Source organism: Podarcis liolepis (assembly GCF_965112155.1).
Source record: "Podarcis liolepis genome assembly, chromosome: 16".
NCBI lineage: Eukaryota > Metazoa > Chordata > Lepidosauria > Squamata > Lacertidae > Podarcis > Podarcis liolepis.
The window spans coordinates 27,993,565-28,013,474 of NC_139567.1; the positions used below are offsets into that span (position 1 = coordinate 27,993,565).

Consider the following 19,910-nt stretch of genomic DNA (forward strand, 5'->3'; position numbering starts at 1 on the left):
TTGAAATGGAAATGGAAATAGCTTTTGTGATTTCTTCTGAAATTCTCATGCTTTGCGAGCTTGTGAATAATTGTAGATGCACATGTTCCATGTGTGTTGTTGAATGGAAACCTCTTGTTTTAGTAACTGACATTCAAAGCTAACACAAGCTGTCCTTTAAATCTACTTAATAAAATGATAGTCAGAGTGATTTTATCATTCCTTTATACTGAAAACCCCTAGAGAGAGCTAATGATGCATAACATTGCTATCATCCTGTGCACTCTCAGCAGCAAAGTTGAAAGAATAGCTGTAGCAACAAAGGACAATGTAACCTTACCAACACCTCTGCCAACTTTGCTGCCATACACCAGTTGTGAACTTTTATATGGATGACACTCCCACATTAGCCATGTACAGAAGGCACCTTCAAACTGTGGTTATAGAATGAATCTACAATGACAGCATCTTATTTAGTCCACACCTCTTCCCACACACAAAATCATAGAGAGGCAGAGCCCATAGTCACAGCAGGCTCTTGTGGCTCAGTGGATAGGATGGCTGTAATTGATGCCTGTAAAAACAACTTCTCTGAGCTTCCCCTGAGGGCTAAACCTTTGAAGAGAACGTAGCCAGAGTGTCCCTGATCTGGAATGTGTTGAGATCTGGGTTGGGGCTCTGCAGCAGTTTGTGGCCATCAAGAATAGTTTGCATGCCCATTAAATTTCGCAGTTCAGATACTGGCTTTAAACACCAAAAATCAAGGAAAAGTTCATTCATTTCCTAGCATTGTAGAAGTAATTCTGCATTTCATGTTATGTAAGAGTAACAGCAACTCTTTTCCAATTATGTCAGTCTTTGAAATGTTCATTGGCTCAGTAATTGAGATAAACACAAATCCTCATAATCATTACCAGAAATTGCTTCTTAATTGGAGGCCCACATATCAGGTTAACAAAAGAATACATCTAATAACAGTTTACAGATTATGCCATTTTGGTATTGGCAACATGGGAGTGATGTGTTGCTGAGTTGTACCTACTGTGCCCCCTGTTGCTGCCTCTGTGCCTCTACCTAATGCTGTATTGAGGTCTGCAGTTACTGTGATGAGGGCAAGGACCCCAGATGTCGTGTCTCCTTGGCTCTTTGCCCCAAGGGTTGTGGTTGCAGTAAATAGAACCTTGAGAACAAATAAGTCATGACGTTTGTTCGGAGGTCCTGAGCAAAATCACATTTGCTTTTTCTTCGAAAGCTTTTTAAAAGCTATCAGTAGTTTAAATCCTCTTGACACCCAAATGTATCCCAGCAGCAGAACAGTAGGAAGGACCAGCAGGACTCTTTCTACCAGGAAAGAAGCAAAAGCCATACAGGGAATTATGGATTGCAATTCAAATAAAAAATGATGAGCAATCATAGATCAGTAGAAAGAAGGTCTAAAAATGGGACCCGTGGGCCAAACCTTCCCCAGGGGAAAGGTTTGATTTATGATGTGGTACCAACAATCCCAAGCAAAGAGAGAGGCTGTATGGTTAGAATCCAATATTAATTTTAAATCAGAATGGTTTACAGCACAATCCTAGGGATGACTACTCAGTTGTAAGCCCCAGGATAATGTGTGTAGGAGTGCTGCCTCAAATGATTAAGAAAGGACTGATTTAAGTAATTTTCTTCTTTGAAAGTAATTGATCTCCTTAAACATACAAACATAAGCTATAGTAAAACATTTTGATTAACTAGAGCCTTTACACAGCCTAGTATCATCTAGAAAACTGAGTGGCTCTTGAGACTTCGCACACCAAATTATTTGTCTAGGGACCTTTTTTTTTTTGTTTCTGTGCACTTGCAAGGATACTGAGCAAGATATGATGGCTAAAGTTGCACTTCTTTGTACATTTGTTTGGACGTCCTATTTGAGCAAAGTTGAGCTTAAGTCAAATGCCATTCAAGTTCATTTACAAGTAAGTGTCCAGGATTTTGCATAAGCAAGAGCTAGTACAGTAGTTGCTGTTTTTATTTCTACATAAGGTGGAACTTCGTTGTAGATTAGTTAATGGAATCAGATATGTAAGAGAACTGAACTCAGTGCAGATTGCAACTACGTAGTTGGATAGCATAACAAAACCAGGATAACTCAGTGGATGATTGTAGTGAGATACATGGTTGCATCTCTAGAATTGAAGCACCTGTGATAATAGAATTGGAGAGTTGGAAGGGACCCTGAGGGTCATTTGGTTCAACCTCAGCCAATGCAGGAATATGCAAGTGGCCTGTATGGGGATAGAACCTGCAACCTTGGTGTTATCAGCACCATGCCCTAACCAACAGAGCTAACTGATAAGCTTTTCACTTTGATTAACCACAGTTTAGCATTGTATCCAAACCCAGGCAAACTGATTAGTCCTAGCTATGGTTTTTTGAAACAAACTAGCTTCATAAACTAAGATTTGAAGTTGGCTTGTTTTTCTCAGATTTGTCGTTGAGACATTATGAAGCAGCAGAAGTGACTTGTTTGCAAAGTTTTTGCTAAAGTTCAGAAATATAATGTGGCATGTTGATTTTTTTTTAGTATTTTTGGTGATCACTTACAATCTCAAGAAAGCAGTATGACAGTATTGGATTTTTTTGTATACAGTGGGCCCACCACCTACGCAAGGGCTCTGGGGGTCCATGCACACAGGTAAAATCATGCAAAATCAGGAACCACAAGAACCACCCCCCAACCATTCCTACCTGTCTGGAGCAGTCCTTGTCCTCCAACTTATTTACCAGGCTCTGGGAGGGTTGTGTAATGGCCTTGGAACTCACAGGTTGCAATAGTATAAATACAGTAAATAGCATGTAAGTCGTGGGCCCACTGTATTTTTTTCCAGTATGAGAAACTTGGCAAACAGGTCCTGCCGTTACTGTGCCCTGTTTACTATAGTTTAGTGTTATATGAGAAGGATTCCAAGAATCTGAGTGAGGCACTGGTTTCTTCCCTCTTCCTTCTATGTGGCTGAAAGGCAGACTTCTGCTGGGTTTAGTTTAACTTTCAGAGAGTCTTGGCTTATCCTTGTGTGCAATCCTCATTTAAAATAAGCAAGGCTTTCTTCTTAAAGAAGAAACAGTGTGTTTTCTTAAAAAATAATCCTTTGAACCTTTCTGCCCTATGCCCTGCTGTATTTGCATGGGATTTGTTGGGAAAAGGATACCACAGGTACAGCTTGATCCTATCTTATGGCACTAATGGAGCTCTAAAGGGGAGAGTGTGCAAGATATAAATGTGAAAATTTAGTACTCCTGTGGCGGTTAGTGGGATTTACAGTCCAGTATGTGTGATTAGGATATTGAAGTCATAGGTTGCAATTTTAACCGTGCTTACTAGTAAATAAGTACCGTATCTTTTGAGCTTAGTGGACTTCAGAGAAAATACACTTAAGGTTCCCCTGCTTGTGTTAAAAAGTGTTCTGTTTTACTTGCAGTAGGTTTTGGAGAACTAAGAAAGCATTCTGGAATCTTAAAATTGCCGCAATGCCAGTTTTCTTGCCAGAGTGTAATTAATTGTTACTTGTGAACTAGAGATTGGACTGAAGAATGAATACAGGGTAGGAAAGAAACCTGCAACTTTATATGATTCATGTAAGTTGGGCCAGTAAGAATTAAAGGCAGACAGGCTCCTCTCACACCTGTGAACCAGAAAGCCTTTGGTTCACATTGTAAAACTTCGATGAATGCTCTGGATGGCAAATAATCATCAGCTTCAGCTCTACATCTGTGAAAAGGGAGATTTTTTTGACCTCTCTTAGGGTGTGTGAAGCTCAGTGCACACAGAAACCACTTAATAAATTATAATAATCAGTCTCTGCATATTGTTGGCAATTTTGTATTGTAAATTAAGGTTCTTCCGACCTCCCAATACACACCACTATGAATTATGGTGTTTCCCAGATTCCCCGTTTCACTTTTTTAAAGCACGGGAAATTTGGCCTTTCCCAATTCTGTGGCTCCTTACCTGTTCTTCAGGATTTCTCAAATAAGGTGTAAGTTCTGAGAGCACTTTAGTATGTTCTTTTTGTACTCTAGGATGAAATTAATATTGCCTGGAAGAGCTGTGTATTTTAAGGTAGATAGGTATCAAGTTGAGCTATAAGCCTGACCCCTTAACAGTCAGGTTGCACACAGTTCCTATTTTGGAGAAGGGTGGAAACAATATAAGAGTGCATGCAGCTTCTTCCACATCTTTGTCCTTGCAGATCAGTGATCCTTCCATTTCCTTCCTCTTCCTTCAAGCACACCTGAGGGAGTCCTTTCTGTTGATCTTAGCCTCCATTGGCCACCTCAACTGATTTTGAGCTTTAGACTTCTGGATACCATCACTAGAGAGAATATATCATGTATAGGCAAACTCGGCCCTCCAGATGTTTTGGGACACAATTCCCATGATCCCTAGCTAACAGGACCAGTGGTAGTCCAAAAACATCTGGAGGGCCAAGTTTACCTATGCCTGGAATATACCATGGCTTTGAAGCAGTTGCATTTATGCCCCACCCCATTTTATTTTGTGAAATGTGTGATTTCTCTTGATTTGTTCCATTGTGTAGTCAACCAATATAGATCTGAAACAATTACATTCCCCTCCCCACTTTTTATTGGGTCCATGTCCTGCTTAGAGTGTCTGAATTAATTGGAGTACAGTTGTCTGCTGTATATAATTAGAAAATATATTTTGTACTTTACAGATATTACCACCAGTATCTGAAATCGGCTATGCAGTTGCACTGTAGCAGCCTGTTGCATACTTGGCTGCTGTTCTCTCTGATATTCTTTGCTTTATGTTTATATTATTTACATAATGGGGATGAATTCATCCAAAAAGAATTAATCACTTTCTTGATTATTACAGACAATAGTTAAATCCTGGTAGAGTTGCCAGTTCTAATTTAAAGAGTAGAAGAATATAGTGCATTAAAAATAGAGAACAAATAATCTGAAGGAACTTCTTTGATGCAAGGGAGAAGCCACACTGGGTTCTTTTTCTCATTCATGTGCATGTAAAATATAAGAGATTCATTTATAATCGGTGACTCTGTTAAGTATAAACGGGATCCAGAGTCCTGTAGCTAAATTATGCATATGCAAGCCTTGAATGCAGAACTCAATTATTGTGGCTGCAACTTATTCCATTGAGAAAAAGAAGAACAAAAGTTTGTTTGTTAACTACCATACAACTGGATACAAAGACTCCAGTGACCTTTGAATCTTAGTGGCTGTGCATCTGAAGGATGTATTGTTTGAAAATTGGAATAACTGCCAGGAGACAAGAGATCATCCTTTCCATCTCTTTGCATATTCCTGTCTTAATGTCCTTATTAAAAACTGTTAATGGCATAAACTTACTTGGACAAAATGAATGCCCCTTTAATAAACAACATTCTCACACTCCCAAGCACAGGGTGTTTTCAATAAAAAGGTTTCTTCAGATTTCTGAAGTCCTTTGAGGACCTGTTCTTAGATTGAGAAATGTTTTTCTTGACATATTTGGTCATGTGAAAAAATAAGACTCTAGAGCCCCCTTGCCCCAAAAGGGCAAACTAGACATTCCATTTTAGCAACTATAACCTTGGTTTAAGGAGCCACTTGGTGCCTCTCATATATATATATATATATATATATATATATATATATATCAAACTGCGAGAGGCAGTGGAAGACAGGAGTGCCTGGCGTGCTCTGGTCCATGGGGTCACGAAGAGTCGGACACGACTAAACGACTAAACAACAACACACATATATATATGAGAGTTTTTAACACTAGAAGCAAGTTAGGGACCAGGACTGTGTGATAGACTCCTGCCCCCTACTCACTTTGCTCATCCAAAACCTTACATTGTGCTCTGTTGCTGAAGGAGATCTGATTGACTGGGAAAAGGCCTCTGTAATGGAGCCCAGGTTGTGGAAGTACTTTTGTTTTGAAAGAGTAAGGGGCATTTTAATAAGATTAATTTTTGCCCATCATTCCATATTTGACCTTCTGCAGGAATGTTGCTATTTTTTCTAAGATGAAGCCCTTTAGTATTGACACATGTTGAAAAACAGCAGGGAAAGAAGTAATGAGTTCTTTGTTCATTCTTGTATTTTCTCTTCGGTATCAAACAAAACACACAAAGCCCAGTGTGAATCACTGTTTATGCAAGTGTCTTAGCTTTTGCACTGTGCATTTCTGTAGTACTTATGGTCTGATTTGGAATATACACTAGCTGATGACTGTTTCAGTAGCAGTTAGGATTGAATTTGATCACTGTTGCCTTTCATAAAACAATTGTGCATTGTTTTTCAAGAGTGTTCATGATTAGGTGAAATGTTCTAAGCAAGAGTTGCCGTGTCAAGTGATATCGGAGATGAACAGACCTCAGAAATGAATTATCTCCTTTGTCTTTTTACTGGAGCACAGATATATCAACCAAAGTAAGATGCAAAATGGTGGCACAAAGGACGGAGCCATTTACCTATTCCATACACTAGAGTGACCAGTTCAGATCAGAGTTACTATGGATTCATGGATTCTATCTACAAACTCACTCTCTCTCTCTCCCCTCCCTCTCCCATGACCAGCAAAAGTGTAGAATGACCTGCTCAAAGGCAACCAATTAATACTCCTATTTTACTGGCAAGGAACATGGAGGTTGAGAGATAAACTCAAGGCCAGCTGTTGAGTTTAAGGCAGATAATTTTTGTGTCTGTTAACGGTTTTCAATGGGTGGGAAGCTGTGTCAATATTCTTAATCATAAAACCTCACTTTAGAGCTAGGGAACACAAACTTGGAGATGTACAACTTTCCCAGGCAAGTAGTTATGCACAGAATTATGTATGAGCACATTCTGAGCTGTGTCACATCAGAAGGAAAAGCAGACTGACTGTTCGATGTGTTTTTCCACAGTTCCCTAAATAGAAGATAAGCAAAACAAAAACCAGTATAGTTACTGGGAGATGTACTGTTGAGTATGGAATATTTTCTGGGGAGGTGAGGACAATGTTTAATTTCTAAAGATAGGATGCCTACTTTATAAGTTATTTTCAATGCTATGTGGAAGAGGGATGGGGGCATGTTTGCACTTTTTAGTGTAAAGGGAAGGATACTGCATCTGCTCAGAGGCTGTTTTACTGTGTTTCAGCAGGCTTTTAGATATATTGGCTGCTGAATATGGCCGCAGTTCATTGACCCTGCACATGGGAAATACCTTTTGAAACTAAGGCAGTTTCAACTTTTAGTTTGTGTGAAGAAATGTGTTCAAAGGAAAAGTGAAAAAGAAAATAAAAACAAAACACATTAAATTTGCACAAGCTTTTGACTGTGTCTAAAAGAGTTTTTAGCAGGCTTGTGTAGAGGAGGTGGCAGCTGGGTACACTTGCCTTGGGCCTCAGAGGGCTAAGCCAGCCAGGGCCCCCTGCCAGATTTACACTGTCATGCCAAGAACAAGACTCCTGCCCCAGGCCTCAGACAAGCACTACACAGGCCTGGTTCTTAGGATCCTAGTCCTGTATTTCAAACAGGCACGTTGGATCTGTTCTTTGCTAGGAAGGGAACCACAAGCCAGAGACGAAGCTTTTGGCATTAGTATCCCCACACTTTGCATTGGTCCAGAGGCCGTGAACATCATTGAACTAGTAAGACCATAAGATCCTGCTGGATCCGACCAATGGCCCAGCTAGTCTAGCATCCTGTTCTCACAGTGGCTGAACAGTTGCTTGTGGGAAACCAGCAAGGAGGATTTGAACACAAGAGCACACTCTCCCGTGGTTTCCAATAACTGGCATTCAGAAGCATTGCTGCCTTCAGCTGTGAGGGCAGAGAATAGCCATCATGGCAAGTAGCCATTGGTAACCCTCTCCTCCATGAACTTGCCTAACATTCTTTTAAAGCCCTGTCATGGGGCCCTCAGGATCTGGTCCACTGACCGGATCCAGCTTCATATCCCTGCTTTGCATTGACTGGCAGTGGCTCTACAGGGTTTTAGACGGGGTTCTCTCATAACTCTACCTGGGGGTACTGGGGGTTGACCCAGGGATTTTCTGCATCCAGAGTACAGTGGTGCCTCACAAGACGAAAAGAATCCTTTCTGTGATTCTCTTCGTCTAGCGGTTTTTTCGTCTTGCGAAGCAAGCCCATTGACGGATTAGCGGATTAGCGCTATTAGCGGCTTTTAGCGGCTTATCTGCTGATCGGATCAGCTGATAAGAGGCTTAGCGGCTTAGAAAAAAGGGGGGGGAGGAAAAAAACCCCGCAGGAACTCGCAAGGCATTGTTGTCTTGCGAAGCAAGCCCATAGGAAATTCGTTTTGCGAAGCACCTCCAAAACGGAAAACTCTTTCGTCTAGCGGGTTTTCCGTCTTGCGAGGCATTCGTCTTGCGGGGCACCACTGTATATTTTCCACACCAAGGTAATGGCCCTTCTTCATATGATATGTGGAATACGTGCAGGGCTTCAGGAATTATCCAGTATCTATCAAAAACAGTAATTGAGGTTTCTTCTACTTAACAGGAGCTGAACTGCAAGCCCGTAGCAATGTAAGCATTGTTGCATTGACAGATGTACCTGTCAGTTGCAATGCTGGCTTGCTTCAGTCATCCTTCTCTTCACCCCGGTGTCTTTCTTATAAGGAAAAAGCTCCATAGTCAGTTGGAAATGGTTAATAAGTTAGGCATGGTAAAAAAGGCTTCTAAAATGCCAACAGTTTCATAAAGAAGCTTGGGCCAGGCACCACAGATTTGGTTTGGATATGGGGGGAAAAGCTAGTTGCTACCAGTACCATATCTCTCGTTCTTATTTTGTGGAGAACTTCTAGGGTTAAGTTGTTATTATTATTATTATTTACAAACATTAGGTCTGATGGAATGGATGCAAACCTCATTTTCTGATGTTTGGTCAGCAATAAAGATTGGTGACATTAGTCACTTTTGAGAGGAAAGAAAGCAAAAGCAAACAGTGACTCCAAAGGGAGATGGGTGAGCTGAGCCAGGGGAAGATTAAGGATGGAAACCTTTTTCATGCCAGAGGATGAGAGGTAATGGAAACTGAGAGGAACTGGAGACATTAATTGGTGAGACCTACATACTCCCAACATTGCACAGATAAGAACAAGGACCCTTCTGTGCATGACAAGCTGTGGAACAGACAGATGACTGAGAGAGGCTGAGCATCTGCAGCTAAGAAACTGCAACCTGCTTCTTCATTCTTTAAAGAGCTATGTGCCTCCCATCGTGTGCAGAGGGCTTTTTGTGTGTGCCAAACTTCAATTAATTATACAGTGGTACCTCTGGTTAAGAGCTTAATTTGTTCCAGAGGTCCGTTCTTAACCTGAAACTGTTCTTAACCTGAAGCATCACTTTAGCTAATGGGGCCTCCTGCTGCTTCCGCGCCGCTGGAGCACGATTTCTGTTCTCATCCTGAAGCAAAGTTCCTAACCCAAGGTACTATTTCTAGGTTAGCAGAGTCTGTAACCTGAAACGTATGTAACCTGAAGCGTATGTAACCCGAGGTACCAGTGTATTTATTAGATTTATATACCACCCTTCATCACAAGATCTCAGCGTGATCTTAGGGCAGTTAATTAGCAACTGCAGCTGGTCCTTCCAAAGGACTAAAAAGATGATGTCCTATCTTATGCAGATAAACATCAACACCTTTTTTCTTTAGAAAGTAGGAACTGCTCCTCCCATTTGCTTAATAAAATACATAGCCATTTCTTACAACTCCTTTTTGTTTTCATGGGCAACACACAAAGACTTTGAATTAAGGAAGACAGTTCTGTGAGTAAATGATTAGTCTAGGAATTGATTCTCAGTACCAAAGCTGAGCTAATAGTTATTTCACCTTGCACAGTAATCCACTCCAGCTTTTCCACTCAGTAAACTTACAAAGCAAGCTTTCCTTGTTCTTAAAAATATCTACCTGATCTTGGAATAAAGTGGCCAGAACTGGTTGACTGGGAGGTATTTGGAATATATTCTCAGGGAGAGAGGCAGATTCTGAGCTCTTAAGCTATATCTGCACCGTAGGAGAGGGTATTATTTGGTGGGGTTGGGTGGAGTGAAAAATACTGTATTTACTCAATCTAATGCTCACCTTTTTGGGGCAAATTACGCTGCGAAAATTAAGGTGCGTATTAGATTTGATGGCACATTTACATTCACCAGCAAATACATTTTTTGGTTTCAAGGTTCTGAAAATTGAGGTGCACATTAGATTCGATGTCACATTAGACTCAAGTGAATATGGTACTAAATGGAGGGAGCAGCTTTGCATGTGGAGAGGGAGAGAGGCTATAAACTTTGTACTGAGCACCTGAAGAGGGATATATACATACACACACACACACACACACACACACATATATATATATATATATATATATATATATATATATATATATATATATATAATGTATGACCCTGTCCCTTAGTTTAGAAGATGCTGGATGTTGTAAGCAAAGGAAAGTGTCCAGATCTGTTAGTGCTGTAGGTTTTAAGGAATTCCTTTTTCTGTATGTCTCTAGTGCTTGATGTATGTACCTTTGTCTTAAATTAAATTCCCCTGTAGTATTTATTATTATTCTTAAAATTTCTATACCGCTGTTCTTCCATAAGATCTCAAGATGGTTCACACCATAAAAATATAAGATAAAAACACAAAAATATGTTATAAAAACAAGAAGAACAAACCAAACCAATACCCCCCCCATACATTTAGAATATTAGTGAGGCAGAGGCCTGGTTGAAGAGGAATGTTTTTTGCCTAGCACCTAAAGGTGTATAATGAAGGCGCCATGTGAACCTCCCTGGGGAGTGCATTCCTAAAATAACAATTATAATTGCTGTCTCGTCAATTATCCTAAAGTGATTTTGTAATGAACAAAAGCCTTTGCTTTGGGGTGGTGTTTCTGCAGGTGATGAAAATTTTAAATGCTTAAATGTAAGGAATACCAGTGTAGTTCCAACAAGTGCTGCTGCTATTAACAATGAGATCAACACTTCATGCAGTGGTTTTATCTTAATCTATATATTTTTTTAAAGAATGAAAGCTTAGGGTCTAAGATTTGCCAGTTAGTTAAACGTGATGTTTCCTCACTGCAACTTTGCAATCCTACTCCCTGCCAACAGCTCTGCCAACACTGGAGACCTCTTTTTGTTAATATAACGGGCAGTAGTAGTGGATTTTCCATTTGTGAGCACCTCAAAAAGTCTGGGTGCCATTTTTTGCTCAAGGATTGCTGAAATGTATGTGCTTTGAAGGCTTGAAGTATATGTTAAGGATAGACAATATATTAAGGAGTTTAACAGTAGAGAGTAGTGTTTTGAAAACTTAAGTATGGTACCAATATTTTAATTGTCAACATGTATTAACAATTTCTGATAACAATGTGTCACTTACGTGAATTGCGTATTAATTCATGCTTATCAAAATGATAAATAAAAAGTGTTGCTGACCCCGCCCCCTTGGTAACTAGACATTCTGTTTTGGTGCCCACAACCCAGGTCCCAGAAGCCATTTGGCTCCTAGCTTTTCTATCCCAGTTTTTTAATAGTGAAATAGTTGTTTATTTTCTTAACATCTGATGGGAAGGCATTCCACTGAGTGGGCGCCACTATTGAGAAGGTCTTCTGCCTGGTTCCCTGTAACATCATTTCCTGCAGTAAGGGAACCATCAGAAGGTCCTTGGAGGTGGATCTTGGTGTCCAGCCTGAAGGATGCGGGTAGATATGCTCCTTCAGGTATACAGGGCCAAGACCATTTAGGGCCTTAAAGGTTAGCACCATCACTTCTGAACTGTACTCAGAGCCAGATTTGTATAGGTTCTTTAGCAGCACAATGTGCCTGGTTGATAGATGTTAAAATGTTAAAATGGCATAAATGACTGCAACTAGACACTTGAGCACTACAGGGTTTTAAAACGGCATGAGCTTTGTGAGGTGTTAAATTCATGTTTGCTAGTTGACCAACACTGCAGTTGATAAAAAATGAATTATTTGATAAATTTTTAATCCTATCATACTAGTACTCGGTTTACGGTTTATAAATAAGCTTCTAAGTGTCATTGCTTGCCCAGTTCTTTATATTGCAAAAGCATATCCAGGTCATAGAATAATGGATGGTTCAGAAAAGGTACTGTAAAAAAAAAAAAGGATTATTTTCCAGTTGTGAGCCAAAGAACTTTTGCTCATCACCACTTCCCATAACTCACACTGACCGGTTAATTCCTATAAACATTACAGCATAACACTGAATGTTGAGTATTTTTCTTAAAAAATCCTAAATGGATTTGGTCCAGGGCACCTTCTGTGTTGTCTTGTCCTCTCTTTAAGATATCATGTTATGTGGTTGCACCTAAGCTATCAGACTTTTTCTCAGGAGGTCTATTTGTCCCCCTCTCTCCTGGCCTTTTGCCACTAGTTGAATACATTTTTGTTTTGACAGACATTTGATGAAGTACTAGTGACTAATCCCTGTTTTAAGTTACTCTTTTCTGTCTGTCCGTCTGTCTTATATTGCTTTTATTGCACTTTAATTTTTAATGTTGAAAGTGCCCTGAACTCACAATAGTAGCAGTAGAAGTGCAGGGTATAAAAGCATCAAATGAATAAGTAAATCATCTTCCTTTGAAATGTGAAATGTAATGGTCACCCACTAGGATATCCAAGTTCCAAAGTAAAGTTTCACATACAGTGTGTGCACTTAAGTTTTAGCTATGAAGCGTAGGAAATAAAATCTGTATCACTGCAGTCACTGGTCAGAAGCTGCATATGTCTTGCTCAATCCTTGTTTTGGAGTATGGAGTTGTCTTGTGTTTGTTCTCTGTGGAATAAATTTCATCGATACTCAAGCGTTCAGCTTTCTCACAGGTACCTACATTATTGATCATTTAGGCTGCTTTTATTTATGTTTTTGTGCATGCTTTATAAAAACATGTGCTAATGTTCATATTTTAGTGTACTGTTTGCTTGTGTAGAACAAACTATTTGTGTTTATCAGAGGGTGAAATAAGCAGTGCAGTGACAACTAATTCTTGCAAGTCATCTCCTTCATATTACTTGAGCTTTATGAAGGCCTTTAATCTCTTTACAGATGTCATTGTTGATCAAATGACATTCCTATAACCTTTTGTGACTGCTTAATATAGTGAAAAGACTATAAAAAGACCATTGCTTAGTGTGGCATTTTATTATTTTCATGAGTTCTGTTCAACAAAATCTTTTTATTTTGTCCTTATGTAGAGTCTCATAAATGGAAAGATTCTCACATTTGAAGCTGCATTTATAAAGCTTGAGTCATTCTTTTAAATGTCCAGGCTCTGGAGGAAACAGCGATAGCGTCACTTGAAGGATATCACCTTCTTTGATGTATGTAGTAGGGGAGATCTCTTCCAAATAACTTGAAAATTAATTGCTTCTTTAAATAGCCCCAAAGGTTACTTTGAAGCAGAATGAATAGGAAATAGGACTAAAGGAGTAAATCTTTTATGAATGTCATGTACAATTGAATAGATTGTTTAAAAAAGTTTGACATTGCTTCATTTTGTTACAAATAATGAGTCCTGGATTTTTAAAAGAGCATGAAGAATTAAAAGCAGTAAGGATCTTTAATATAAAATGATATTATGAATGTAAGTATAATTTTTGGGTCATATCAGCTAAGTACTACACTGAGGAGACCCATTTAAATTGATGGACCAAAGTTACTCATGGTCATTAATTTCAATGTGTCTGCTCTGAGTTTGGCTAACATTGCATACAACCCATAATTTATATTATAAATTATAAAAATTATACATATAAATCTAATTGCTGTATGCTGGCTATTGAGATATGTATTGCAAAGAGAAGGCTTTTGATTACCAGAGATTCTGAATCTGTTGTTTTTCTCCCTATAATAAACCAGATTGGTTCAAGGCAGAGCTTTCTAAAGTTGTGGTCTATATTAAGGTTTTTTTCTTAAAAAAACAACAACACAGTGCATTAGGTATAGCCCTGGAGACTAATTCTACCCTGGAACACTCTCTTAAGGTTTCTTCTGATGCTCTGTTGCATCTGACTATGAAAGCTAAAGATGAGATTCTGGGTGGGGAGCTTAGTGCTGTCTACTCTGTCTGACAGTGGCTCTCCAAACAGGAATCTATCCTAATTTGACTTGGAGATGCTAGGGATTGAATTTAGGACCTGTACAGTATGTGCTCTGCAAATGAATCACAGCCCTTCCCTATATAGGTGGCATCATCCCCATAGGGGACTTGACCACGTCTTGAACCAGAGACCTTGCACAGTGTAAGGATCACACACCAAACTGACTAGCTGTGGTTGTAGCCTCACCAGGTTGTAGCTTCACTTTCCGCTCTACCATGATCAGTGTGACACTTTGGGATCCAAAGTGCTAGAGTTTTCAAGATGTCTTCTAAAGTTTTTAGAAAACATCTGAAAGTAGCCCTTGTATAGGGAAGTTTTTAATGTTTGATGTCTTAGTATGTTTTAATTTGTTGGAAGCCACCTAGGGTGTCTGGGGTAACCCAGTCAGATGGACGGCAAAGAAATAACTCACTCACTCACTTCTCTTTTACAATGGTTTATCATGTAATGAGGTGGAGTGAGAAGATTGCTGTTCAGAAAACAGTCCAAAGCCTCCTTAGGTGAATTCTTCATTGGATGTAGGCCACCATGTCCCCTTCACCGCCCGGTTTTGCCAAGGTTTAAAATATTCATATTTGCAGTTATTTTAGCCATCAGCAGCAAGCCAACAGAAGCTGTGGTTGGGACACAATGGGAAGCCAAGGCATCCTGGTTTGTTTACCTTGCTTGTGCCACAGGAGGAGCTAAGAAGGAGTGATTGGGCAGGGTGCACCAGAACTTCACTTATTTCCAATAAACCTCAGGAATCCAGATAGTTTGGCTTACTATGCATGAATGTCGCCCAATAACTCCCCATTTCCACAGTTGTTTGCTAGGGAGTCTGACAGTGCCACAGCTTCCCATATAGATTTCTGAAGGAAATTTTTACTTAATGCCCTGTCCTCTGCTCTTTCCATCTTCCAGCATGTTGGGCAGTGGTAGAAGTGAATAGTGGTTCAGAGCCAGTTTGATATACCATGTTTTGTATTAACATGCACTACCTCTTTCTCTTGATTAGTCTTTTGCATAAAAACTTAGATCATATGAATGGATGTAAATATTAAGCATGTTTAATAATGTAAGACCTATTATTGTTTTGTTTGTGGGCTTTGAAATGTAGATTGGGACCGGAGATTCTCCAGTTTTGGCTGTAGCTTCTTGTGTGTGTATATAAGAAGAGGTCACCACTTGAGCATGAGAAAGAGAGGTTTATTGAATTGCAAACGAGTGTACTTGTCTCTCTGAAATCCTTTGAGAACAGTCGTACATGATCTGTAATGCTGTTGTCAACTGCCCCCATGTGTTTGGCAAGTATAAATGGAACTTGATAACAGCCTCAGAATATTGTATTTGCTGCTATTAAGTATAAAACAGTGTTTAGCATTTTTAAAGCTTTACTACTTTACAAATATTAATTTAGACTTACTTTTAATACTTGCCTACTTCATGTTCTGTTAGCTTTCTCAAAATACGCATAAGGCCAAATCAAAACACTATTGTTATATTTTTGTTGGGCATTTGAAATTAAATATAAATTGGAAGCAGATACTAATGGGGATGCTTTCACAATTGTTATTTCTGCTTATATAGGAATAGTATAAGGATGTCTCTTGTGTCTTGGATGGGGTGGGTTTAAAATGATTCTTTGCACATGATTTCTCATGTTCAAGACCATGTGTATGTGTGTGTGTATGTCCTTTCAATTTTCATCACACAGGCAAAAATTTTTTGTTTAAAATGTAATTAGTTCACTCTTCAGTGTGATGTAAAAGTAAAAAAAAAAAAGTTAGTGCAATTGTAGGCTGTTTCAACAGACGTATGGTGTCCAGACCAAGGGATGTATTATTACTACCACTCTATTCTGATTTGGTTAGGTCTTACCTGGAGTACTGTGCCCAGTTCTGGGTACTACAGTGTAAGGATATTGACATATTGGAACATGTGTAGAGGAGGACAACCAAGATGATAAAGGGTCTGGAAACAAAGGGCCCCAGAGTTACTTACACATATCAGTAATAAGATAGGAATCCAGTTTTATTATTACAAGACTGTGAGGTTGGTTAGGGTGACTTGGTGCGATTGCTCCTAGATTTGAAGGTGGACCATTGAGCTTTATGTATTTGTGTGTGGGTTCTAACCCAGGTCTGCCCAGTCCAAGTCTAACATTCTGTCCTTTAAATAGATTTTTAGTTCCACAGTTCTCTGAATTTAAGAAAAAGCAAGCTCCTGAACATTAGGGCTGGGCTGAATGTGTAACAGAAGCTAAAGTGCACTTGTGCTGCATTTCACATGCATTCTTTGGATTAAAACATGGAAGGAATATGGCTTTCATTACATGGAGATGTTGTGCTGTGAAATGTAAGCTTTTCTTAGGGAAGTATGATTTAATATCAGTTTACTAACAAAGATTTTGAAATAACTATAGATTTAAACAAGATCACAAGTGGTGAGGAGGGGGACCCATTGGTCATTCTTGGCTGCTAAACTGTGATTAGTAAGTTGGGAATTGTACATTTGAATCAATAAGGTGATCCTTCTATAGAATTTTAAGAAACAATCATTTGGAAAGTTTAGTGGCTTTGAACATGATTATCATGCAAGATGAATATGGGTCCAATGCTAATCTGTAACCATAGAAGAATGTGAGAAGGTAGGAAAATTATTGGTTTTGTATATATGATTTGCAGTTTTTGTATATTGCTTTCTGTGTTTGTTTTCATTACTTTGTTCCTTGTTTGGGGATTGAAAATGTTTTATAAATACTGTAAATAAATAAAATTCTAATCTCTTTTATGGCACAGAGGCAACAAGTTTGAATGCAAAGTAAAGATGCTACAAAAATGCTTTTCTTATAAAACTGGGATGCTTGCTAATTATGAAGCTAGTCATTTTCAGAAATGTATTTCTGAATTTGTTTTGAATCTGGAAGCTTGGATGACGTTGAAGGAAACAGTGGTTTAGTCAACTTTATTTCAGTTTGCAAACATTCCAATAACATTCACTTTTTTAGGATACATAAAATATAGCTTACATACAAAATATATTTTGGTTCATAGCATTTGATGTGCAGCTTTTCCTTCCCTGACATAATGTACCTACGTTTAAATCAGCCAGAAATACATCTATATATTTGGCTGGTATGTATCTCATAGCAACCCTTTCCCCACCATACATTGTTCTGCACATTAATTTTTTTGGCTTTGATCCCTGGCACTTTCCTATAAATTATATTATGTGCTTTAGGACAAAGAGCCTATAAGCTTTCACCACTGAATCGATAATGCATTGAAGTACATTAAATGATCATTCACTCATAAAACAAATGTACCTTGTGAAGTGGAAAGCCTGGAAGTTTAAGAATAAAAATATCCTGAAATTTTAATACATGTAGTGTAGAAACTTTATAATTGGAATCTGGAAATCAGTTTTTGTTTCTCTGAAACTAGAGGGTATGTGAGGGAGGAAGCGAATGTCATTGACACTACTGATAGTCTAATCATTTCATTGTGACAAGTGTTAGGCTTTTTAAGACTTATCAAGTGCTTCATGAAAACTCTGTATGAACAACACTCATTTGAAGGTGTGTGTTTGTTATGATGGCAGCATCATTAAATGTAGCTTCTATCATGAAATAAAGTATCTCAGCTGTAAAACACTTAGAGTAGTGTCTCCAGTAATGGTTTCATTGTTCTGTCATTTAGCTGGTTATTAAAAGGAAATCAAGGGAAGGTCTAACCAACTTTCAAATCCTTTAATAACCCTCCTGCAAACAGATGCAGTGACTAAAACTGATGGAATGTTTATGTACTGTATAAGGAATAGCAGAATGCTGTAATTGTTTAAACTAAAGCACTTCCCCCCTCCTGCTAATAATATGCTTGCTCAGTTCATACAAAAATTATTTGGGCTTCAGCATAGCCACCTGGACCTGTGCTGCAATCTGTAGATATACTGTTCAGGCAAGTATTCTATCCAGTTGCTTGGCAAGAACTAAGTAAATCTCTTCCTTGCTTCCAGTGTCTGGTTAATGTGTGCAAAAAGTACTTGGGTGGATGGTCTTATTTTGCATTTTAATTGACTAAACATTTACTTGATAAGTTTTTCAACAGAATACTTGTTTTTAGGATTTAGCATTAGTACCCCCATGATTGTATTTCCAGCTTCCTTTTCATAACGTATGTGGTGGCCCTATCTTTTCCTATCTTATGGGTTTGAAGTTGGATTTAATTTGAATCTATACAAGCCATTTTCATTTTCAAGGGCTGGCATAGCTTTAAATGAAAACTTTTAGCAGGATTAAAACAAAGCAACGTAGGCCAATAATTCAGTGTCGTGTCATGAAGGTTCATTTCTGTAATGTATGTTAATAACAGTAAGCTACTTTTGTGTTCAGAGTTCTGGCATTCTGAATACTACAACATTTTTTTCTTATTGAAATGTGAATACTTTAGTAACAATGCTTAAAATAAAACCTTAGGAAAATGATTCCTGAAAACTACCTTCCACTCTTAAAAAAAATAACATGGAATAAAGCATAGTGTAAAAAAGATACTCTCTGTTTCACCACTATCATTAAAGGAAACATGTACTAGTGCTACAAATCTTTCATTTTGGTTGTGATGTGCAGATTAATTTTCTGAAGATGGATTCTGGTTTCCTAGACCTAAAGATCAAAAATTATATAGGCCTCATGGAACTGAAATATAGCTTCCTCACAGTGATAGTTGGGATTTAATGGTACTATAAATGAAATAATTGCTTTCTATCATGTACAGTTCTGTTATTTTAAAGCCTTTAATATTAGCTTATGAATAATTTAGCACAATGAGCTCTATTCACTTACATGGTGAACTTAATGTTTGTCAGGAAAGGGATTTGTCAGCTGGAAGAATGTATGATTGTGTGGTTCTTTGTAAAGCTTTTTATTTCTAGAGATACACTAATCTCTTCTAGAAACTTAAAGGAAGTTTCTTCCTGTTCTGGTCTGAGTTTCAGTTGTTTTTTGTGAATAGTACCTGAAATGTCTCAGATACATGATGATTGTTTTGGACCATAGATTTTTACTGCAACTGTGGAGTGGTACCTTTATTAAATAAGAAAGGGGTGTGTGTGTGAGAAAACCACCACAAATTGAAATGCTTGGAAATGTTTGTGATGTTAGATCTATTTTTGAATGGATTTCTGCATGATTAGTGATCACATGCCCCAATGTGGGGTGTACGTAGTTAAATCTTCTACAATACTTGCACTGTTGGTAGAAGAGCATCTACACCATATATTCAATCACCAACGATATTTAAGAAATTCCTGGGACTGCAAGAGGCGAATGCCTACCTGCCCTAAAAATAAAAAAAGCCTTTCACATGTTGTGATAAAAATCTTGACAGAAAAAGTTTTCATTCCCTGTTCCTTGGGCCATCAAAGGAGGAGGCAAGATAGGCATACTTGGCCAATTTTAGGCTGCAGCGTTGCTGGACATTGATGACTATTCGTTGGATATGCATGGCATATGGAACAGTTCCTTCTGGCAACTCAGAATTGTGGCAAAATGAGGCCTTTTAATAGAGTTAGGTCTTGGAGCTATTGCGACATGGGGTGAAGGTGAAAAGAGATCAAAGTACCGTATTTTTCGCCCCATAAGACGCACTTTTTCCCCTCCAAAAATGAAGGGGAAATCGGGGTGCGTCTTATGGGGCGAATGCCTGCAAGCCTCGCGCGCCCGGCAGGAGGTCCCACCGGGTGCGCGAGGCTTGGGGCGGCAGCCTGTCGCCCGAAGCACGGGGAGCCCTCGGGAGGG

The 19,910-nt window shown here is 38.8% G+C and overlaps 1 protein-coding gene across 5 annotated transcripts in view; it reads left to right on the plus strand.

The window, feature by feature from the left end:
- ARHGAP32 (Rho GTPase activating protein 32) overlaps positions 1-19,910 on the plus strand; it is a 208,278-nt gene that overhangs the window by 9,440 nt on the left and 178,928 nt on the right. The window lies entirely within an intron of this gene.